This window comes from Trachypithecus francoisi, unplaced genomic scaffold (assembly GCF_009764315.1).
Source record: "Trachypithecus francoisi isolate TF-2019V2 unplaced genomic scaffold, Tfra_2.0 Lachesis_group3, whole genome shotgun sequence".
In the NCBI taxonomy this organism is placed as follows: domain Eukaryota; kingdom Metazoa; phylum Chordata; class Mammalia; order Primates; family Cercopithecidae; genus Trachypithecus; species Trachypithecus francoisi.
Genome location: NW_022681468.1, coordinates 122,601,044 through 122,626,209, shown reverse-complemented (window position 1 = coordinate 122,626,209; position 25,166 = coordinate 122,601,044). Strand labels below are relative to the sequence as shown.

The window sequence follows — 25,166 nt, the reverse complement described above, 5'->3', positions numbered from 1 at the left end:
ATTTTATAATCTTACAGATGGGGACTGAGGCCCCAGAAGGGCAGTGACCAGGCCAAGGTATTGCAGTTAGTGAGGGGTGGAGCTAGTGCTTCGTGGGTCTGCCTGGCCAGCTTAACCTCAGTCACTCTCATGTGCCCCATGCTTCCTCCTCCACTGCAACCCAACTCAAGCCCTAGAGGGGGATCCAGGAGGCCAGGGCTGGCAGAGGAACAGGGAGTCTGAGAGGTCTTGGGCATGAAGCTTGTGGCTCCTACCCTAGGGCCTTGGTTTCCCCTGGTTAGGCCTCCTTTTTGCAGGGCAGTGAGACAGGTCTACTGAACGGACCTATCATGGGTTTGGCTCCTCCTGGCTTTGCTTCCCCTGCACTTTCTGTCCCTCTGTCCCATGACTGGGAGGCATGACTGGGAGGCAGGCCTTTGGCAGATATGTTAAAACACCAGCAGGGGGTACTTCTGGTTTCAGCTCTGATGTATAAAGAGCTTGGAAGTTGTCACACCCATCCTCACACCATGAAATAAGTTGAACAAACTGAAAGTCAACAATGTTTCTTAATTCTCTTCAGAGAATTAAAGTCACAGGGCAAACTGCCACTCTGAAATCTGGGGAGATGAGTGAATACAGCCAAGATCAGCTTACTTGAAGCAGAAACCACTGGAGCCAGGAACTGTTGGGAACACTTGAATAGTAATTTTGATGAATTTCTGGAAATTAAGAATGAACTTGTTTGAAAATTAAAAACTTCTGGGGGCCTAGTTGTAGGTCTCCCTTCAATACTTAAGTGGGTTTTACCTCCAGGAACCCGACCAGACTGACATTGGGAAGATCAGAGAAAAAAAAAAAAACACCCTGTTCCAGACAGAAAGAGTGGAAAAATAACCATTTGAAATACCCCTAGAGCTTTCTCAGTGACAAAGGCCAACTCTCTCGAGAAACTACTTTATCAGAGCCTTGTTTGACTGGGGCAATTAGACAACTCAACCCCTTCCATCCTTCCTGTCGGTCTTACTTAAGGAGAAGGGAAAAAATAATGGGGCCAAAAAATACTTCTGAAGGTCACAGCCCAGGGGCTCAGGCCAACTAAAAAACTAAGATTTAATAATAAGAGTATAGAATGCCTCCTCTCCCCAACATTTTATTTCCACCACCACAACAGGTCTTCAGTATAATAACAATGAATTACAACTGAAACAGCTATAAGACACAGACACTTTAAGAAGAAGTTCTTAGGGAAACCCAAAGTTAACCATGGAGAAAAAAACAAGCCAAAGAAATTAAAGGAAAACAAAGCCTTTGGCACCTATAGCTATAGCAAATCTTAAACACAGCTCAGCTCTAGTAAGATTGAAATAAAAACTCAGGCTAAACATGGTGGCTCACACCTGTAATCCCAGCACTTTGGGAGGCCGAGGTGGGTGAATCACTTGAGGTCAGGAGTTCCAGACCAGCCTGGCCAACACAGCAAAACCTCATCTCTACTAAAAATACAAAAATTAGCCAGCCATAGTGATGGGTGCCTGTAATCCCAGCTATTCAGGAGGCTGAGGCAGGAGGATCACTGGAACCCGGGAGGCAGAGGTTGCAGTGAGATGAGATTACACCCCTGCACTCCAGCCTGGGTGACAAAAGTGAGACTCTGTCAAAAAAAAAAAAAAAACAAAAAAAACCACCAACACACACACACACACACACACACACATTAAAGAAAAAACACCCAAAAAACAACAATCAGAATTAGCTGGGCATGGTGGTACATGCCTGTAATCCCAGCTACTTGGGAGGCTGAGGCAGAAGAATTGCTTGAACCTGGGAGATGGAGGTTGCAGTGAGCCAAGATTGTACCATGGCACTCCAGCCTGGGCAACAAGAGTGAAACTCCACCTCAAAATACATAAATAAATAAGAAACAAGTGCAGTGAATAGAAAATAATTACAAACATGGTAGATATTAATCCAACTATATCAATAATCACTTTAAATACAAATGCTATAAATGTACCAATTAAAAATAGGTTGTCAGAGGAATAAAAAAAGCTATCTGTTGTCTATAAGAAGCCACTTTAACTGTAAAGGTTAAAAGTAAAGAGACAAAATCTAATGCTTGTTCATGACAAAACTCTCAAGAAAGTAGGAACAAAGGAGAATTTCCTCAACTTGGTAAAGAATATTTGTAAAACCTTAGCGCTAACATCATGCTTAATAGTGAGAAATTAGATACCTTCCAGCGAAGGTCAGAAACAAGCCAAAGATGTCCCCTCTCACCACTCCTATTCAACATCATACTGGAATTTCTAGCTAACGCAATAAGATAAGAAAAAGAAAGAAAAGGTCTATAGATTAGGTAGGAAGAAATAAAGCGTTCTTTGTTCACAGATAGCGTGATAGTCTCTGGAGAAAATCTCAAAGAACTTCAAAAAAAAAACGACTAGAACAAATAGCAAAGTTGCAAGATACAAAGTTAATATACAGCACTGGGCGTGGTGGCTCATGCCAGTAATCCCAGCACTTTGGGAGGCTGAGGTGGTGGATCACCTGAGGCCAGGAGTTCGAGACCAGTCTAACCAATATGGTGAATCCCCATCTCTACTAAAAATACAAAAATTAGCCAGGCATGATGGCCGGTGCCTGTAGAACCAGCTACTCAGGAGGCTGAGACAGGATAATCGCTTGAACCCTTTTAGCAGAGGTTGCAGTGAGCCGAGATTGAGCCACAGCACTCCAGCCTGGGTGACAGAGCAAGACTCCCTCTCAAAAAAAGAGAAAAAAGTTAATAACAGAAGTCCATTGCTTTCATAGATACCAGCAATGAACAACTACAATTTGACATTAAAAATGCAATAACACTTACCAAAAAAAAAAAAAAAAAGGAAAAAAGAAAAGAATTGTTTACGTATAAATATAACAAAATGTATACAGGACCTACACAAGGAAATGATAAAACTAATGAAGAGATCAACCATCTAAAGAAATGGAGTGTGCAGGAGCGGAAGTGCCCAATGGTGATGGCAACCCGGCCTCCCCTCCCAGTCCCTGCTCTGCCCACCTGGTCCCCGGAAGTCTGTGAGTGACTTGGCCGCCTTTGATGCTGGGTCCTGGAGCTCTTTGTCGGCTGCAGCCTTTGTCAGTCGTCCTTGCGGGCCAGCTTGAGGCGCAACATAGGCCCGAGAGCCTCAGAGGAGGAAGAGGAGGAGGAGGAAGCTGCTGCAGGAGGCCCATGTCATCCATCTTACTGAGGAGCTGTCAGGGCTGGGTGGCCTCCCGCCTCCCACCATCCCACGTCGCTGCCCTGAGGGATCGTGCTGGTCTCCGTGGCAGGGCTGACAAGCCGCGTGAATGTTCCATTTAGCTGCCGCACACCCGCCTATCCAGTGTACTTTCCTTCAGAGGCCATCACCTCAGCGGTTGGCCTGTGAGGCGGGAGGGCTGGCACACAGTGGCTACATTGGCGCCATGTTTGGTGGTCACGGGACCTCAGGACCTTCCTGCGTGCTGCTGGCACTCATCTCCCCACCTTGGCAACGACTCCGTAGTCAAGTCCCCCAAGGACAAGAACAAGAAGCTGGAGGAAGGCAGCCCCGTATACAGCCCCCCTGAAGAGGCGCCAATGAAGTCTGTGGGGCTGAGGGGCCTGGACAGGCTGAAGCACTATTACCACAGCTTCTGCCTTCTCTGGACCGCCACCAAGATAGCCACACACGTGCTCTGGAGGTTTCTCAGTGGCCACATGCTGACCAGCTGGGAGCACAGGCAGTTTGTCCGTGTCTGTGCTGACCTCTTTTGCCTGGTCCGGCTCCTGATCTTTGTGGTGGTGCTTTTCATGGAGTTGCTGTTGCTCATGGTAGTGAAAATCTTTTCCAACATGTTGCTGTCCACATTTGAGACCCAGTCCATCAAGGAGGAGAGACCGAAGAAGCAGCTATAGGGGAGCTGGAACTGGCTAAATTTCTCCAGGACACCATCGAGGAGATGGCTGTGAAGAACAAAGAAGTGAAGAGGAGGACTGCCAAAGACTTCGCCATGTTTTTCCAGAAGATCTGAGAGACAGGAAAGACCTAACAGCAAATAAATCATGCGCTTTCCCAAATTATTTGAGGATGAACTGACCCTGGATAACCTCACCTGCCAGCAGCTGGTGGCATTGTGTGAGCTGCTGGATCTCCAGGCCATAGGCACCAACAACTTCCTATGCTTTCAGCTCACCATGAGGTTGAGGTCCATAAAGGCCAACAATGAGCTGATTGTTGAGGAAGGGGTGGACAGCCTGAATATCAAGGAATTGCTGGCGACATGTAGAACTCGAGGGATGTGGGCCCTCTGGGTCTCAGAAAACCATCTGAGGAGCCTGCAGAAGCAGTGGCTGGATATGCATTTGCATCAAGAGATCCCCATATCACTGCTCTTATTGTCCCGAGCTATATACCTCCCAGACACCCTCTCTCCTACTGACCAGCTCAAATCCACCTTGCAGACTCTTCCAGAGATAGTGGTGAAGGGAGCCCAGGTGAAAGTGGCCAAGGTTGAGGTGAGCAGGCAGACAACCAAGTGAAATTGGAGGCTACATTACAGGAGGAGGTGGCCATCCAGCAGGAGCACAGGGAAAATGAGCTGCAGAAGCTATCCCAAGAAACGAAATGGAAGAAGCCACCCCTGAGAGGCCAGTGGCTGACCAGCAGCCAGAAGTGCCTGTGATCCTGCCCTCAGAGGCCCTGAAGGACACTGTCCCTGTGCTGGAGATCTTGAAGGAAGAGAAAATAACCGAAGAAGAAATGGGTGTACTTAGTGACTCCCATTCTAAACTGAAGGAGCAAAATAAGTCCCTAACCAAGGAGAAGGAGGAGCTGGAGCTACTGAAGGAGGACGCCAGGACTACAGTGATGACTTGCAAGAGATCAAGAAGGAAGTTTCAAAGACCAGCAAAGAAAAATATGTGGAAAAATCTAAAGCCAGCAAGACACTGACAAAGAGAGTTCAGCAGATGATCTGGTGGATAGACAGCTTGATCGCACAGCTGGAGATGGATCAGAGGCCTGGCAAGCTAGGCCAGGCAGAGGGCTCAGGGGGAGCGGGAGAGAAAGTCATCAGTATCACCGAGTTCATCAGCGCCATGAAGCAAATCAAGAACATTCCAGAAAACAAGCTGATCAGCTTGGCCTCAACACTGGATAAAAATAAAAATAGCAAGGTCAACATTGACAACCTCATTAAGGTGATTGAGCTGGTGGACAAAGAAGATGTTCACATCTCTATCAGTCAGGTGGCTGAGATTGTGGCAATGCTGGAGAAGGAGGAGAGGTGGAGGGGAAGAAGAAGGCTAAGGGAAAGGCTGAGGAGGAGGCTGCAGAAGTGAAGAATTGGGCTGATCTTGGCTCTCAAGCATGTTGGTGGCCCTGCAGGTGTCTGCCTCCATCCTGCTTCACTAGCTGTTGTGGTAATGACCATAATAGTGATCACTTTGAGGTGATTCTTTTTTTTTTTTTTAGTACTAGACGAAATAAATTTTATTTTATTTATTTATTTATTTATGTTATACTTTAAGTTCTAGGGTACGTGTGCACAATGTGCAGGTTTTTTACATATGCATACATGTGCCATGTTGGTTTGCTGCACCCATTAACTTGTCATTTACATTAGGTATTTCTCCTAATGCTATCCCTCCCCCATCCCCCCACCCCATGACAGGCCCTGGTGTGTGATGTTCCCTGCCCTGTGTCCAAGTGTTCTCATTGTTCAATTCCCACCTACGAGTGAGAACATACAGTGTCTGGTTTTCTGTCCTTGTGATAGTTTGCTCAGAATGATGGTTTCCAGCTTCATCTATGTTGCTACAAAGGACATGAACTCATCCTTTTTTATGGCTGCATAGTATTCCATGGTGTATATGTGCCACATTTTCTTAATCCAGTCTGTCATTGATGGACATTTGGGTTGGTTCCAAGTCTTTGCTATTGTGAATAGTGCCGCAATAAACATACATGGGCATGTGTCTTTATAGTAGCATGATTTATAATCCTTTGAATATATATCCAGTAATGGGATTGCTGGGTCAAATGGTATTTCTAGCTCTAGATCCTTGAAGAATTGCCACACTGTCTTCCACAATGGTTGAACTGGTTTACACTTCCACCAACACTTTAAAAGCGCTCCTGTTTCTCCATATCCTCTCCAGCACCTGTTGTTTCTGACTTTTTAATGCTTTACTTCCAACTACGTGGTCAATTTGGAATAAGTGTGATGTGGTGCTGAGAAGAATGTATATTCTGTTGATTTGGAGTGGAGAATTCTGTAGATGTCTATTAGGTCTGCTTGGTGCTGAGTTCAAGTCCTGAATATCCTTGTTAACCTTCTGTCTCGTTGATCTGTCTAATATTGACAGTGGGGTGTTAAAGTCTCCCATTATTATTATGTGGGAGTCTTAGTCTCTTTTTTTAGGTCTCTTGGGACTTGCTTTATGAATCTGGGTGCTCCTGTATTGGGTGCATATATAGTTAGGATAGTTAGCTCTTCTTGTTAAATTGATCCCTTTACCATTATGTAATGGCCTTCTTTGTCTCTTTTGATCTTTATTGGTTTAAAGTCTGTTTTATCAGAGACTAGGATTGCAACCCCTGCTTTTTTTTTTTCCTTTCCATTTGCTTGGTAGATCTTCCTCCATCCCTTTATTTTGAGCCTATGTGTATCTCTGCACATGAGATTGGTCTCCTGAATACAGCACACTGATGGGTCTTGACTCTTTATCCAATTTGCCAGTCTGTGTCTTTTAATTGCAGCATTTAGCCCATTTACATTTAAGGTTAATATTGGCATGTCATTATGATGTTAGCTGGTTATTTTGCCTGTTAGTTGATGCAGTTTCTTCCTAGCATAGATGGACTTTACAATTTGGCATGTTTTTGCAGTGACTGATACTGGTTGTTCCTTTCCATGTTTAGTGCTTCCTTCAGCAGCTCTTGTAAGGCAGGCCTGGTGGTGACAACATCTCTCAGCATTTGCCTGTCTGTAAAGGATTTTATTTCTCTTTCACTTATGAAGCTTAGTTTGGCTGGATATGAAATTCTGGGTTGAAAATTGTTTTCTTTAAGAATGTTGAATATTGGCCCCCACTCTCTTCTGGCTTGTAGAGTTTTTGCCGAGAGATCGGCTGTTGGTCTGATGGGCTTCCCTTTGTGGGTAACCCGACTTTTCTCTCTGGCTGCCCTTAGCCTTTTTTCCTTCATTTCAACCTTGGTGAATCTGACAATTATGTGTCTTGGGTTGCTCTTCTCGAGGAGTATCTTTGTGGTGTTCTCTGTATTTCCTGAATTTGAATGTTGGCCTGCCTTGTTGGGTTGGGGAAGTTCTCCTGGATAATAACCTGAGAAGTGTTTTCCAGCTTGATTCCATTCTCCCTGTCACTTTCAGGTACACCAATCAAACGTAAATTTGGTCTTTTCACATAGTCCCATATTTCTTGGAGGCTTTGTTCATTTCTTTTTACTCTGAACTTCTCTTCTCGCTTCATTTCATTAATTTGATCTTCAATCACTGATACCCTTTCTTCCACTTGATTGAATTGGCTACTGAAGCTTGTGCATGCATCACGTAGTTCTCGTGCTGTGGTTTTCAGCTCCATCAGGTAATTTAAGGTCTTCTTTACACTGCTTATTCTAGTTAGCCATTCGTCTAATCTTTTTTCAAGGTTTTTAGCTTCCTTGTGGTGGGTTCAAACATCCTCCTTTAGCTTGGAAAAGTTTGTCATTACTGACTTTCTGAAGCCTACATCTGTCAACTCGTCAAAGTCATTCTCTGTCCTGCTTTGTTCCATTGCTGGTGAGGAACTGCGATCCTTTGGAGGAGAAGGGGTGCTTTGGTTTTTTTTTTTTTTTTTTTTTTGAGATGGAGCCTCACTCTCTCACCCAGGCTAGAGTGCAGTGGTGCAATCTTGGCTCACTGAAAGCTCTGCCTTCTGGGTTAATACCATTCTCCTGCCTTAGCCTCCTGAGTAGCTGGGACTACAGGCGCCTGCCACCATGCCCGGCTAATTTTTTGTGTTTTTTAGTAGAGATGGGGTTTCACCCTGTTAGCCAGGATGGTCTCGATCTCCTGACCTTGTGATTTGCCTGCCTTGGCCTCCCAAAGTGCTGGGATTACAGGTGTGAGCCACCGTGCCTGGCCGATGCTCTGGTTTTTATAATTTTCAGCTTTTCTGCTCTGGTTTCTCCTCATCTTTGTGGTTTTATCTACCTTTGGTCTTTGATGATGGTGACCTACAGATGGGGTTTTGGTGTGGATGTCCTTTTTGTTGATGTTGATGCTATTCCTTCCTGTTTGTTAGTTTTTCTTCTAACAGGTCCCTCAGCTGCAGGTCTGTTGGAGTTTGTTGGAGGTCCACTCCAGACCCTGTTTGCCTGGGTATCACCAGTGGAGGCTGCAGAACAGCAAATATTGCAGAATAGCAAATATTGCCACCTGATCCTTCCTCTGGAAGCTTCGTCTCAGAGGGGCACCCAGCTATATGAGGTGTCAGTCGGCCCTACTGGGACATGTCTCCAAGTTAGGCTACACAGGGGTCAGGGACCCACTTGAGGAGGCAGTCTGTCCATTCTCAGAGCTCAAACACTGTGCTGGCATCCCATTACTGGGTATATACCCAAAGGATTATAAATCATGCTGCTATAAAGACACATGCACATGTATGTTTATTGTGGCACTATTCACAATAGCAAAGACTTGGAATCAACCCAAATGTCCATCAGTGACAGACTGGATTAAGAAAATGTAGCACATATACACCATGGAATACTATGCAGCCATAAAAAAGGATGAGTTTGTGTCCTTTGTAGGGACATGGATGCAGCTGGAAACCATCATTCTCAGCAAACTATTGCAAGAACAGAAAACCAGACACCGCATGTTCTCACTCATAGGTGGGAACTGAACAATGAGATCACTTGTACTCAGGAAGGGGAACATCACACACCGGGGCCTATTATGGGGAGGGGGGAGGGGGGAGGGATCGCATTGGGAGTTATACCTGATGTAAATGACGAGTTGATGGGTGCTGACGAGTTGATGGGTGCAGCACACCAACATGGCCCAAGTATACATATGTAACAAACCTGCACGTTATGCACATGTACCCTAGAACTTAAAGTATAATAATAGTAATAATAAAAGAAAAAAGAAAGATTGAGGCTCAGCTAGGAGAGGAATGAACATCACTCAAAGATAGATAAAGTGACATATGAGACTTTGCACTATATTAGGGTAAGAGCTAGCTTTTTTCAGTTATAAGAGGAAGTGTTACATAGATGGAAGCATAACTATGTATTTGCAAATTAAACAAAATGTGGCACATACACACCATGGAATACTATGCAGCCATAAAAAGAGAATGAGTTCATGTCCTTTACAGGGACATGGATGATGCTGGAAACCATCATTCTCAGCAAACTATCTCAAGAACAGAAAACCAAACACCGTATGTTCTCACTCATAAGTGGGAGCTGAACAATTAGAATGCATGGCCACAGGGAGGGGAACATCACTCAGGGGCTGGGGTGCTAGGGGAGGGATAGCATTAGGAGACATACCTAATGTAGATGACGAGTTGATGGGTGCAGCAAACCACCATGGCACATGTATACCTATGTAACAAACCTGCACGTTCTGCACATATATCCCAGAACTTAAAGTATAATATATATATATAAACACTGTGCTGGGAGAACCACTGCTCTCTTCAGAGTTGTCAGACAGGGACGTTTAAGTCTGCAGAAGTTTCTGCTGCCTTTTGTTAAGCTATGCCCTGCCCCCAGAGGTGGAGACTACACAGACAGGTGGGCCTCGTTGAGCTGCGGTGGGCTCCACCCAGTCTGAGCTTCCTGGCCGCTTTGTTTACCTACTCAAGCCTCAGCAATGGCGGACACCCCTCCCCCATCCAGAGTTGCTGCCTCGCAGTTTGATCTTGTACTAGCAGTGAGCAAACTCTGTGGGCATGGGACCCACTGAGCCACATGCGGGATATAATCTCCTGGTGTGCCGTTTGCTAAGAGCATTGGAAAAGTGCAGTGTTTAGGTGGCAGTGTCCCGATTTCCCTGGTACAGTCTGTCATGGCTTCCCTTGGGTAGGAAAGGAAAATCTTCGACTCCTTTCACTTCCTGGGTGAGGTGGTGCCCCGCCCTGCTTCGGCTCACCCTCTGTGTGCTGCACCCACTTTCTGACCAGTCCCAACGAGATGAACCAGGTACCTCAGTTGGAAATGCAGAAATCACCCGTCTTCTGCGTCCATCATCCTGGGAGCTGCAGACCAGAGCTGTTCCTATTCGACCATCTTGGAATGCCCCTCAAGGTAATTCTTAATGGCAAGTCTAATACTTTGTCTGAAATAAGTCAGAAGCTTCCATTAAAAAAAAAAAAAAAAACGAAAATGGAGAGATATTCCATATTCATGGATAGGAAAATTCAATATCATTAAGATGACTCTTCCCAACTTGTTCTATAGATTCAATGCAAATCCAATTAAAATCTCAGTGAATTATTTTTTGATATTAACAGAACAGTCAACATAATTACTGAAAAAGAAGTCAGAGGACTGACATTACTTGACTTCAAAGCTGACTATAAATCTACAGTAATGAAGACAGTGTGATATTCATGAAAGAATAGACAAACAGGTCAATGGAACAGAATAGAGTGCCCAGAAATAGACCCATGTGAATATAGTGAACTGATCTTTGACAAGGGCCCAAAGGTAATTCAATGGAGAAAAGATAGTCTTTTCAACAAATGGTGCTAGAACAACTGGGCATCCATGTGCAAAAAAAAAAAAAACAAAAACAGAAACAAAAAATCTAGACATAGACCTTTACACTTTTCATAAAAGTTAACTCAAAATAGATCATAGACCTAAATGTAAAACATAAAACTATAAAGTTTCCATAAAATAAGAGAAAATCTAGGTAACTCTGGGTTGGCAATGAGTTTTCAGAAAAAAAACACCAAAACTATGAACCATGAAAGAAAAAATATCTAAGTCGGACTTCATTAAAATTAAAAACTTTTGTTATGCAAAAAACACTGTTAAGAGAATGAAAAGACAAGCCACAGACTGGGAGAAAATATTTGCAGGACACATAGCTGATAAAAGACTTGTATTCAAAATACATGAAGCCAACCTAGGCAGCATGGTGAAACCCTATCTCTACAAAAAATACAAAAATTAGCTGGGCATGTGGTGCATGCCTGTAGTCTCAGCTACTCTAGGAGGCTAAGGCAGGAGGATTGCTTGAGCCCAGGAGGTGGAGGCTGCAAAGAGCTGTAATCACTGCCACTGCACTCCAGCCTGGGTGACAGAGTGAGTCCCTGTCTCAAAATATATATATGAAGAACTCTTAAAATGTAACAATAAGCAGACAGTCCAATTTTTAAATGGCAGAAGATCTGAATAGATACCTCACCAAAGAAGATATACAGATGACAAATATACATATAAAAAGATGATCAACCTAAGTTATCAGTAAGGAATTGCTAATTGAAATAACAATGAGATACCACTGCAGATTTATTAGAATGGCCAAAATCCAAACTGACAATACCACATGCTAGCCAGGATGTGGAGCAACAGGAACTCTCTTCATTGCTGGTGGTAATGCAAAATGGTACAGCCACATTGGAAGACAATTTGGCAGTGTCTCACAAAGCTAAACATGCTCTTACTACACAATCCAGCAGTCACACTCCTAGGGACTTATCTAGTTGAGTTGAAAACGTATGTCCACATAAAAACCTTCACACATGAGTGTTTATAGAGCAGCTTTGTCCGTAATTACCCAAAAGTGGAAGCAATCAAGATGTCCTTCAATAAGGGAGTGGATAAACTCTGGTACACCTCAACAATGGAGCATTATTCAGTGGTAAACAGAAATGAAGTATTAAGCCATGAACAGACACGGAGGAAGCTCAAATGCATGTTATTGCACTTCTTCTTAGCCAAAGGCCAAGAAGCCATTCACATGCCTATTACTAAGTGAAAGAAGTCAGTCTGAAAAGGCTATGTACTGTATGATTCCACCTATTCCAGAAAAGACAAAACTATAGGCTAAAAAATTTAATGATGTCCAAAGGTTTAGGGGTAGGGATGAATAGGTGAGGCAAAAGGATTTTGGGGGCAGTGAAATCATTCTGTTATAATACTGTAATGTTGGATACATGACATGTATCTGTCAAAACCCACAGAACTGAACCACCCAGAGGGAACCCTAATGTAAACTGTGTACTTCAGTTAATATGTATCAATATTGGTTCATTAGTTGCAAAAAATGTACCACACTCATGCAAGATGTTAATATTGGAACTTTGTATTCTTTGCTTAATTATTCTCTAAAATTGCTACTACAGAATAAAGCCTATTAATTAAAAAAAACAAAAACAAAAAACACAGCAAGGTAGCTCTTCAGAGTTCCATGTCCTTAGACAGTGACCACCAGCTAGCTGTACGTGGCATCCAGGCAACATCTGGAGGCTTTAGTATCTGACAGAGATCAAGTCATTGTTTAAGGAACAGGGCCTCTGGAGCCTCACAGACATGTGATATAATCCTGACTCTGTCACTCACCTGCTGTGTGACCTTGGTTCACTCACTAAACCTCTCTGAGCCTCAGGTCTAGGTCTCTCATCTGTAACGTAGGGACAATAATAGTAACTATCTTGTGGTTAGGGTGTTACAAAGATGAAATGAGATATTCCATGGAAAGTGCTACAAATACTCCCTGGCTAGAGGTAAGACTTCAATAAATATTACCTGCTCACATTATTAGTATGAAAAAATGAACACAATTCTGAGCTCTTGCTGTATATCACTTCCTGCTGGTCACTGGAGACTCAGAAGTTCAAACACTGGTCTCCCTCCAGGGCTCACTGTCTATGAGACTTACACTTACCAACCTCCTGGGGCAGAAACCACTGGTTCCCTGCAGGAGGAGTGCAATGTGAAGCAGGCTTAGCTGAGGGGTAAGGCTGGGAAGAGACTCTGAGATGGGACGTTTGAGATAAGCCCCAAAAGATGAAGTTTATTCCAAGATGAGAACTGAGCAACTTGCTCAGATGGCCTGAGCAAGGCTTGGAGGATGGCTAAAGCATGGTATATTCCAGGACTGGCAAGCAGTTTGGTGCACATCATGGACGCTAGAGAAAATCAGGACTGGAAAGGGCAGGATGCAGAGGTCACCTGGCCCAACCATCCCACTTTAGAGATGAGGAAACTGACAGCCAGCAGGAGAAGAAGAGACCTCCTAATTGTCATATTTCTAGATTTGTTTTCATCTTTTTTTTTTTTTTTGGAGATGGAGTCTCGCTCTGTCGCCCAGGCTGGAGTGCAGTGGCTCAGTCTCGGCTCAATACAAGCTCTGCCTCCCGGATTCAGCCATTCTCCCGCCTCAGTCTCGAGTAGCTGGGACTACATGCGCCCGCCATCACGCCCGGCTAATTTTTTGTATTTTTAGTAGAGACAGGGTTTCACCGTGTTAGCCAGGATGATCTCGATCTCCTGACCTTGTGATCCGCCCACCTCAGCCTCCCAAAGTGCTGCGATTACAGGCGTGAGCCACTGCGCCCGGCCTTCATCTTGGGACTTAATGAACTTAGAGAATGAGAGTTTTGATAAGGCAGAAGGGTAGTGTAATGATGGTGATAATTTACCATAGGTGAGGCAAAAGGATTTTGGGGGCAGTGAAATCATTCTGTTATAATACTGTAATGTTGGATACATGACATGTATCTGTCAAAACCCACAGAACTGAACCACAGTTCAGTGGATGATAATTACCATGGATGATAATCCATATTTAATAATGGATTAATATGAGCTAAACACTATTCTCGGGGCTTTACAAAGGTTATTTTATCCACAACATAACCCTATGAGGTGGGTACTATTTATTCCCATTTTGTAGTTGGGGAAATGGAGGCACAGAGAAGTTAAGTCATGACTCCCCATTGCTTTCAGGATATTAGCAGACACTGCTCACTGCCCCTTCCTCATGCACTCCTTCATTTCTGCCTTACTGGCAGAGCAGTAGCATTGTTCCTTTATCCTCCTTATGCCACAACTGGAGCTTTAGGAGGGGCCACCTTCAGGTTAGATGCTTTGTTGATTTCAGTCAATCATGCCAGTTCACTCTTCTTGCCAGAGATTGGTTCAAGTACAGGCCTTCCTGGCCTCTTAGAAGTGGAGGGAAGTTGGGAGAATTCTGGAAGTAGGTTTGTTTGTTTGTTTGTGAGATAGGGTCTCACTCTGTTGCCCAGGCTGGAGTGCAATGGCCTATCTTGGCTCATTCCAACCCCTACCTCCTAGGCTCAAGTGAGCCTCCTAAGTAACTGGGACTACAAGTGTATGCCACCACACCTGGTTAATTTTTGTATTTTTCGTAGAGATGGGGTTTTGCCATGTTGCCCAGGCTGGACTTGAACTCCTAAGCTCAAGTGATCCGTCTCCTGGGGCCTCCCAAAGTGCTGAGATGACAGGTGTGTGCCACTACATCTGGCTGGAAGTAGTTTTTTCAATTGTAAAAGAGAGCTGGGGAAGGAAGGAAAATCCTCCAGGAACAGGCTAGCCCTTCCTCCACCTCTGGACATTGCATGTGTCTGCATGTGATGTCAGAGCTATGACAGCCACCTTAGGTCTACGAGTGGACAAGTATGAGAATAGTCTGACACACTGAAGATGGTGGGGTGGAGGCAGGGAATTAACTGAGTTCTTGAAGATGTGGTTGAATTTTGAATTAACCTGCTGAATTAACCAATTCTGGATGCCTCCTCTCATCTCCTTGACATATGAGATCTTGTATCACTTACTTGCCATGCCAGTTGTATCAGGGTTTTCTGTTCCTTGCAGCTGAAAGCATTCTTGTTGGTGTGAAGATGAACCCCAAAACCATATATCATTCAAGCCTAAGCGCTGCAGCCCTGTTTCTTGTCAACATCATCTGCTGTAGCCAGAGTCGAGGACTTGCTCTTCCCGGGAAGAGCCTCTGGGCCTCTGGACATTGCCATTTGCTCTTCCGTCTATTCAGTGTCCTTCCATGTATTTGTTTTACACATCTCCTCCTCCTCCTCTTTTCTGAGCTGGCTGCTCCATCACCTTCTCTGCAGAGTCTGAGTGGATTCCTAACTCAGGAGTCCCACAACACCCACCTATGTGACCACCATCACTCTTGTCACCCAAGATTGTCAGATTGTCATTTATTTATGTATTTGCCTTATTTCCTGCACTGAGGGCAAGACCTGGTCATGTTCATCTTTGTGCCCTTGCCACCCAGTGCAGGGCTTGGCCCAGAGCACATACCCTCTGAGTGGCTATGGAATGAATAAGAGTGTAGAGGTCATCTTAGTCCCCTGGGGCTCACAAGGGGTATTAGAGAGGCAGCGTCTAGGATGACAGCATTAATAACGGCAATCATTAATGAACCACTTCCTCACTACAGGCCAGGCACTTCCCACACATTATCTCATATACTCTTTATGGCATGATTGTTATCCCAATTTTATAGATGAGGAAACAGGCACAGAGGCACAAAGCAACTTGCCTGAAGTTGGGGTTTAAACACAAGTCTGTCGGTCTGTTGCTAAGTGAAAAAAGAAATATACTAAATGTATATATGTGTGTGTATGTGTGTTTGATTGCAATAGGTGGTAGGAATATTGACAATTTACATTTCCAATGTTCTCAGTATTTCCATTTTGTTTCAGAAGCATAATCGGGAAAAATAAAAAAACATATAGCCAAAGGTTTAGAGAATTAATGTCGGGCTGGGCCCTGTGCCCTCAGGATGTCAATTTTTTTTTTTTTTTTTAAATGAGTCTCACTCTGTCCCCAGGCTGTAGTGCAGTGGCGCAATCTCGGCTCACTGCAAGCTCCGCCTCCCAGGTTCACGCCATTCTCCTGCCTCAGCCTCCCGAGTAGCTGGGACTACAGGCACCTGCCACCATGCCCGGCTAATTCTTTGTATTTTTAGTAAAGACGGGGTTTCACCGTGTTAGTCAGGATGGTCTCAATCTCCTGACGTCGTGACCTGCCTGCCTCCGCCTCCCAAAGTGCTGGGATTACAGGCGTGAGCCACTGTGCCCGACCAGGATGTCACGTTTTTAAAGGATCCTATAGCAGAGCAGGGGACCCAAGTAATTCTGCACTCCCAAGACACAATCTGAACAGGACAGTATCATCATTGCCTGATGTTCTTATTCTCTAGTCTGTGCTCCCATGAGTTTTGGGAAGTTTTCATTTGTTTTTTTATTTCCTTTCTTCCTTTTTCTTCCTCTCTCTTTTTTCTTTCTTCCTTTCTTTCTCTCTATTTTTTTTTTTTTTTGCCAGAAATTGAGGATAATGAATGAGCAGTGCTTAAATTTTTCCAGCACTGCTTAAAGTTTTTGTACTTAAAAAGGTTAAATCATTAGGTTGTTGGGTGTGGATAGGGAGGTAGAAAACTCATCTCCAAAAATACACCCTCTTTCTTTCTTGTTTATATAAAATGTTGTCCTGAAGGCTTCACAGGACTGGAGAGCAAGCACAAAAACAAAACCAGGTCATAACCATTCTGCTGTCTGCTCCTCTCCCTGCTGGGCCCTGGGTGGAGCCCCAGGACAAAGGTCTGGGGGGCACCAGGGAGCAAGGCCAGCAAACCCCAGGAGGGGAGTTTCGCATGCCTTGGCTCAGGCTCAGAAGTGCAGGGAAGCAACTGAAATAAGTGACTAGATCCCCACAACCCAGGCCTGTGATGCTGGCTCTCCAGCCCAGCATAGGGTCCCTGCTCAGACAGAGGAGGCCTCAGTTCTCTCATCTGTGAAATGGAGCTGTTGTGAAAACCCACCAGGATGACCCATGGGACTGGTGGGAGGGAGGACCAGACTTGGGGCAGGAGCTCAGGAAGTGTGGGTTGAGCCCCGTCTGTGAAGATGGGCTTGGGGTAGGGAGGAGCTTCTGCAGGTCAAAAAAGCATGAGTTTTTAAGGAACTCTTTCTGTTCCTAGCTTGGGAAGCACGTGTCTTCTGTGAATCATTTCTTCTTCTTGCAGCATTGGGGTGTTCTTTTTCCCTACTTCATCTTGAAGTCATGTAAACCTGTAATGCCAATTTCTGCTTCCGCACAGACTGGTCTCCAGCAGCTGCCTCCCTGTGCCATCTTGAGGCAGTGTGACTGGTGAAGAGGCTGCAGGGCAGTGTCCCCCTCCAGAGAGAAGGCCCTGCCCCGTACTTGCCAGGTTTTAAGCATCTGGCATGGGGCAGTGGAAAGAACTCTTGATTAGTATCAGAAGCCCCAAGTGCCTCGTGATCCTGCCACAAAGCTGGCTGTGCCACCTCAGACTTCAGCTTGCACCCTGGGAAATGGAGCGTCTGGTCGAAATATCCACACAGGGCCTCCTCAGCTTTGTGGTCCCATGGAAAGGGCTGGAGGATAGCTGGAGGAAGGCTAGCAGGGAGCTGAGACCTCTCCTTCCAGGTCCTCCCTCCAGGTCCCCCCTCGATCTGGGCCTCCATTCCCTGACAGGGTTCAAGGCAGCAGCAGCTACTGGATAACGCAGACCAGATGCAGCCCTTTCCCCATATGTGCTCAGGGGCCTTCCTCCTCGGAGGCCTTGGGGATATCTGAAACTCCTCGGAGTTTGGCTTCAGAGGCTGGAGTGGAAACCACAGCTCCATTACGTGAGCACATATGATCTCCCTGGGAGGAAAGGAACCGGCTGGCCTCAGAAAATGAGAGACAAGTTCGAGGCCACTGGGTCTACGGAGAACATGTTTTCATCTCTGAGTAGGACAGTGTCTGGAAACCTCAAGGAAGGCAGGTCCCACATGCTCGGCCAGAACAGAGGACCTGACCCCCGGAGTGGTGGGCTCTCTATGACCAGAGAATAGGAGCAAAGTCCAGGGACCTTTACAGGGGAGACTTGAGCATGATCTAAAGGCTGGACACCCACCAAGGAACCATTTCACTTCACCCCCAATGCCATCTCGTATTTTGAAAGCTTTACATTTGCCAGACAAGTCCTTGAAGTAGAAAAATTCCGTTAAAGGGGAATGAGACCCTCCCCTCCACTATGGCAACCCAAGCAAGTAAATTTGCACAAATAAGTGGAAAATGGTTCCAAAGCCACTGACAGTTAAGACACCTCAACTTCCATCACTGCCTAGTTGGGTAACTTTGGGCCAATAATTTAATATCTCCAGCCTCAGATTTCCCATTTGCCTAATGGAAATACTGAGCCTCACCTGACGGTGCTCTAAGGTATGCAGAAAGGAGCCTAGCAGAGCCTCAGTATAGACGAGTCAGTGCACTCCCAAATAACAGGGATGAAATCCTCATTCCCATTCCTAGGGATCCAAGACTGTCATAACTTCCCATCAGCACTTGTGGTTGGCAAAAATAACTGAGACATCCCCAGGGGTGGCTGTGGTCCAGGCTGAGGCAGTCAGCCTGCTTGGTGAGCGTATAGGCCTGAGTGATGGTTGGGGTGGAGGACTTTGAACGCTGCAGAAAATGACTCCCCATCATGGAGACCCTTAAGGGCAGGAGTCAGGGCCGAACCCATCTCTGCTGACTCCTCCAGCCTGAGGTTCTTTCTCCCGAACACTCTTGGGGTGAAGGCTCAGGCAGGCCGTGGATCCCCAAGCTTGGTTCTGCTCAACATCCATTCACCTGGGGTGCTCTGGGCTAGTTTCTTTGATATTTCTGTGGGGCATGGGACAGACTTATTCGGTAACTTAGCAACCTCAGTTTCCTCCTGTATGAAATGGAAGCAGTAGCCATTTAGTCCTCTGGCAGGTTGTTGTGAGGGTTAGGGAGAGTGGACAGTGAGCCTGATTGTGTGATCCTCTCCATGTGGTGGGGAGAGACCTCAGGCTTTAGGGCACGAAGGACTGGGGTTGCAGCCAGGGTGATCAACTCCTAGGAGAAGGGTGCATCCCCTGCACAGGGTCTGGGAGTGGGTGGAACAGGTTCCTGTGAAATTTAAGATTTGTGGATAGAAAGAGATTAGACTTAGTGATGAGCCTTGTAATAGTCAGGCCACGCTGGCCAAAGATAATGAAGCCTTTTCTACTCCTGCCAGACCCCTGACTGGGTCTCTGGCTGTGCCCTCCCTGGCCACAGTTCATCCTTGTTCTCATCTACCATTCATTCATGCCATCACTTGTTCCACAAACACTTTTCAAGCCCCTTCTCTGTTCCCAGCACTGGGGATACAGCTGCAGATGAGGGCGACTCTTGCCCTTCTAGGGCTTACAGTCCACATGGGGGAGAAAAGCCTGAAACAAATAGCCACACCCATCAATACAAATAAATACAAAATCACAATTTTTTTAAAAGACAGGTTCTTGTTCTGTCTCCCAGGCTGGAATGCAGTGATGCGATCATAGTTCACTATAATCTCGAAATCCTGGGCTCAAGCAATTCTCCGGCCCAACTTGGGAGGCTCCTACTTGGGCAGCCTCCCAGGTAGCTAGGAGGACTAAGTCATGCACCACTACACCCAGCTACATTTTTTTTTTATTTTTATAGAGACGGGGGTCTCACTGTGTTGCCCTGGCTGGTCTTGAACTCCTGGCTTCAAACAGTCCTCCCAGCTCAGCTTCCCAAAGTGTTGGGATTACAGGCATGAGCCATCACGCCTGACCAAAATTACAAAATTTAGCAAGTGCGTGGAATGAAAAGAACGAGATGTGACAAGAGTGGATAATGAGAACTGACTCTTCCTAAAGGCCAGGACTTACTATGTGGCTGCAGCATCCGAAGCATTCGATATTTGATAACTGGATCCTCACCATGTTCCTGCGGGGTGGGTGCCACTGCTCTCGCCATTTTCCAGGTAAGAAAACTGAGTCTCAATAGGTGGAAAGTCTTGTGCAAGATCCATGGCTAGGAGAGTGGAGCTGTGGTGTGGCCCAGCTCTGGCCCAGAAGTTGCACTACTCCAGGAAGTGGGAGACCAAGAGTGGCTGCTCCAGGACCGGCCTTCTGCTGAGATGGGACAGGTGAGCCGAGTTGGCCTGAGGAAGAATAGGAAGGAGGATTTCTAGGAACAGCTTAGGCCTGTGTCCTATGGGCAGGAAAGAAAGGTAAGCAAGAGGGAATGAATGAAGAGAGAGAAGGAGAATGGAGGAATGGGGCATTCAGGGCCTTGAGGACCATGGGGTATCTGCCACATGCTGAGCGAATGGAAGGCTGATTTGGGGCGGGAGCCTGGAACCATGATGAATGGCTAACCTGATGCAGCAACACACTTCCCAGGCCCAGGGCAGATCCCAGATCTCCATCATTCCCTGTCATTCTGTGACATTGGAAGACAGGCTTCCATCTTCCTTTTTTTTTTTCACAATTGAGGAAACCAAGACTTGGAGCAGAAGTCAGATTGCTCAAGGTCACAGAGATTGACATGGCAAGTTCCCTGTCTTTTGTCCCTACAGCCAAATCCAACCAACCTGAGCAGAAGTTTTAGTCCACTGAAGATCAATCAGCCCTTCAGGAACAACTGCCTGGTCTACTGGAGAAGATGGACATTGTGGCAGATCAGTTGCATGCAGGGCCCTGCAATTCTTCCCCACTGCCTGTAACCACGTCCTTTGCCAACTAACTCTGCAATACCCTCCTGCCCTGGGTAAAATGTTCTGCCAAGCCTGGGCTCAGGGCTCAGCTCTGCGCTTTGCTTGGGCTGATAGGATGGTAGCTGACTTGGCACAGCAGAGGCTTGACAAAGCACCCACACATTTCCCCTTTTGCTTGTTCTCTTCTGCCATTGTCATGAGACCATGCTGGGCTAGCTTGCTGAAGGACCAGATGTGGCCTCAAGCCAGGTCCCCTCTGTCATCCCAGCTGAGCCATCATAGATCAACAAGCTGACCTACATGTGAGAGACCCCAACCCAGATCAGCCAAACCCCACAAACTGGCATCCCAGCCAGATGAGACAGACACAGGCTCTGATCCCTGCTTCCCATGGGTCCCAGTCAATTTGCAAGAGCTTGCCTTCTGTTTTGTTCTTTCCAGCAAAGGCCTGGAGAGCTGTGTGCTTCTGCCACATCCCATTTGGTGGAACTCCTATGACATGTTAATGGAGTTCCTATGACAAGAATGACAAGCTTGGACTCTGGGCTCGCACTCCTGGGATTTCAGTCCCAGCTCTGCCCATTTCTGGCTGTGTGACCTTGGGCTGGTTACTTAAGCTCTCTGTTCTTCAGTTTCCTCATCAGTAAAATGAGGTTCATGCTCAGGCCTCAGGGGATCTTAGAGTGGGTAATGGACAGCACAGCCCCCTCTCTCAGATCCCGCTCTGGGCTTGGAGGCAGAAGAGTGGGAGAAGTACCTGGTGCAAGGCCTTGGCACAGAACTCCGGCTCTGCTTCCAACATGCTGGGTGACTTGAAGCCCGAGTTTTCCCATCTGTAAAGTGGCAATCTGCTTCTCTAGGACATAGTGAGGGTTCAGGATCTCAATGGGAAAGGCCTTTGTAAGAGCCCAAGTGCAGTGCACATGCCTGTTACTGGAGAGATTTCTCTGAAAGAGAGCAGTGGAACAGGCCAGCACCTCTTCAGCTCCTCACAGGCCCGGGCTCTCAACAAAGGTGCTCTTGCCCTAGCCTTCAAGGCCCAGCTGGGGCCTCAGCTTCTCAGGGAGCCATCCTCGACACCTGTGCTTTCCCTCCTACACCTCCCAGCCTTTGATATCCCCTGCTCTGGAAGGTGCCCCCAGTAGGCCCAGCCCCGCCAGAGCCGACTCTAGCCAGCAAGAGGGCTGGGCCTGCTGGGGCCCACCTTGCCGGCAGATCTGACACTGTCCATGCTACCAGGCTAGCATGCCATGAGCCTGGAAACAGGCTGAGGGGACATGGATGGTTAGCAAGCCCAAGTGCCACAGTGAATACTCACTCAGGCAGGGTCCGCCACTTATATGCCCACAGGGACCACGCAGGGAATCAATGCACAATGTGGCCCAGGGAACGGCACCTCCCAGGGTGGGCAGCCTGTGCCACACTAGAAAGTGCGCATACCCCATTCCAACGAAGTGTTCACTCAAAGCACCGGACCAAAGAGCAGAACTACAAGGCAGAGGCATCTTCCTTTCCCAGTCACAAACATCTGCTCTGTATATTTTTGGGGTGGCGTGGGGTTGAGGAAAAGACATGTTTTTCTTTTCTTGTCTTGTCTTTTCTTTTTTTTTTTTTTCACAAACAGATAAAATCAGCCAACCTGGAAGGGAAGAGAAGTAGCTGTCTGCTTTGCTTCTGTGAAGGAGGGTGGGGTGGGGGTTCAGGGTCTAATTGGGTGGAGAACCTACTGTGTGCAAGAGCACAGGCCTTTACTGGAGGGAACACAACAGAAGGCAAGCTTTTGCTTATTGACTGGGAACCGTGGGAACTAGGGATCAGGGCCTGTGTCTGTCTCATCTGGCTGGGATGCTTTCTTCCTTCTCGTTCAAGATTCAGTCCTTGTGTTCACTGCTCTTGCTTTGTCTGCCCAGCGTTGCCCTTTGCAAGAACTGCTCCGCACCGTCATCAGCCACAGGTTTCCAGCAGGATTTGCCACGTTTGTTCAGAGTGACCCTCCTCCCCAGGTGGCCAGCACCTGACTCAGGCTGAGCCAATCAGTGTCTTCTGCAGATAATTCGGAATTAGAAGCAGAGGACCTCAGCTGCGTCATGTCTGGAGACCACATCAACCCAAGTGGTGTTGCCAGCCATGCTTACTACTGCTGACCAGAGGAGAGGGCAGAGCCAGGGGCTGGGAGAGGAGAGGGTAGAGCTAGCAGAGAGAAGCCAAGTGAAAGAAGGAGAGGGATTCCAGCTGGGCCTTTGGTCAGGGATTCCAGGAGTTACCTCAGGTTCCTTTCTGTAATTTCCATATCCCTCCCCCTAACATTTTTCTTTTTCTTGCTATAGTGAGTTTTTGTTGCATGCAAATAAAATAATCCCAAGTGATATAAAGAAAAGCATGGTGAGATCTTGCCTCATATGGTTACCTCTCTTTCAGCCAGCTGCTTTGTTCACATTATTTTGTTAGATTCTTTTGATGACTTCATAAGATAGGGATTATTACTGTCTCCATTTGACAGATGAGAAAATTTAGGCCCAGAGAGGTTAAGCAGCTTTAGAAGAGTCACACAGCTGAAAGGAACTTGAGTCTGGGCTGGCTGCTTCTAGTCATAGGCAGTGTGTTGCACTCCTCCTATGCATTTACCTGCGCTTGTGGGGAGGTTTGCATCTGAAAGGCTGAGGGATCTGTTGGGCCTCCTGTGGAGCCCCTGATTCTCTGGAGTATTTGATGTGTTCGACTAAATAAATCTGTACATGTCGAAAAGGAGCCAAGCTGGCTGGCCTTTAAGTTTTCAGTGCTAGGCTGGAGGTGGCCCCCTTGGAGAACCCAGCCAAGGTCTGGCCGAGACCCCAGACCAGGCCGATTGGCCGAGGAGGCTGACATCACGTCCTGCCACAGCAATGAGGCCTGCTTGTGAGTCATGGGCTCAGATGGGCCTGGGACAGATATGGCCCTCTCCCTGACCCTGAGCCTAAGCCACTCAAGGAAGCATTTCAGGGCCCAGGTGGCTGTGACCTTCTTTCCTCTGTTCTCCCTGACACCCATTTTGCCATGGTCACCTCTCAGGGCTCTGGAACCCTTGGCTGAGTTCTGCTGAAGAGCCATGCAGGACAAGACTGAGACCAAATGAGGCTTCGCCCTTGTCCCCTTCAGGCACAGACGATTGTCCTCAGAAGGGCAGATGGAGAGAAGATGCAACACTGGCTGGGCCATGGGAAGCCATGGGATCCCAGAGGAAACAGCAGGAGACCTAGTAGCTCAGGGAAGACGCTCAGAGCCATAGCCGTGTACAGCCAGGTGGCTTCTCCAGAGACAGAGGCCAGCCCACTCCTGTCCTTTAAAATATTTAACATTCGCTCATTTGAATTTTACGAACATATAGTTTCAAAAGAAATGGAATGAGAAAAGAAAAGAGCTTTTATCTGAAGAATGTGAGCCCTTTATCAGGCCCAGAGAGGCTGATAAATGAGACAACAATCACATCCTCGTTCCCCCTTGAGCCAGGTCTTCATCTCTTGATACTGCTGCAATTGCCATAAGTGGTTATAAATTAACCTAATAACATGGCACGGGACACTATCACCCATACCCTACAGGTTAACAATGTATACCCATCACTAGTCAATGTTATTTCTGTACACCAACAAGAATTCCTGACAAACAATTTTGTATCAACCAACTCCCTGTCCCTGCTTTTTTGCCTTTAAAAATCCACTTGTAACTGCTGCTAATTGGAGTGTATGTTCTGGACAACTTAAATCTATGCTCCCGAGGTGGCAACCTCAAGCTTGTTCCAGATAAACTATTTATATCTATTGTGCTTACCTTCTTCCTTTTAGGTCCTCAGGGACCATGCTATATTATATATTAGTGGCATCATGGGAGGAGCTGGCACCCAGTGGTCTGTGGGGAAAATCCCTCCTCTCTATGAGGGTCCCTCCTGCCAGAGGTAAATTTACCCTGAAGCTAAAGACATTTAAGCCTCAGGGTCTCTCATTTGTACCCACCCCTTTCCAAGACCCTGTAACCAATTCTGCATTCATAATTTGGTATCCTTTTCTGTACAAATAGCCTTCCAATTGCATAGACTTCAGACCCACACACACTGCACCCCTGTCTCCAGCTCTGCACTTTCCCCTGGATTTTAATCACTGGGCCTGACTGTGGAGGGAATGAATGAGGAAGACAGAGGAACCTGACCTGTTCAACGTCTCTTCCCTGCCTTGGCAGAGCCTTACCCACCTCGCCAGGTAACAGCTTAGCCTGGTTTTTGCTCTTATGACACCCAGGAGGTGCTGGAAGCCTGAGGGGAGTTAATCGAGTTGTGGCCTTGTATAACAGGACAGAGTCCCAAATGAGAGGAAACCACCAGGCCAAAGTGCCTGGGGCTGTGTGGCTGCGGAGAGATAGAGGCTGCAGGGAGCTGGCACTGGTGTTTGTGACTCTCTACCCCCCTGCAACCATGATGTCTGCAACCAACTCCAATGGTTCAGAGAAAAACTAAAAGTAGCAAAAAATAAATTAGATAGCATGCCCAGCAATGGATGGGTCTTAGTAACCACGACTTACTCCTCCATCTGCCTGGAGCCTCCTCTGCCCCGCCTCCTTCCTAGAGGGCC

The 25,166-nt window shown here is 46.6% G+C and overlaps 1 pseudogene; it reads left to right on the top strand.

Annotated features, from left to right (window-relative positions):
• Window positions 1–2,965: 2,965 nt before the first annotated feature.
• Window positions 2,966–25,051, top strand: LOC117071105 (annotated as a pseudogene).
• Window positions 25,052–25,166: the final 115 nt, after the last annotated feature.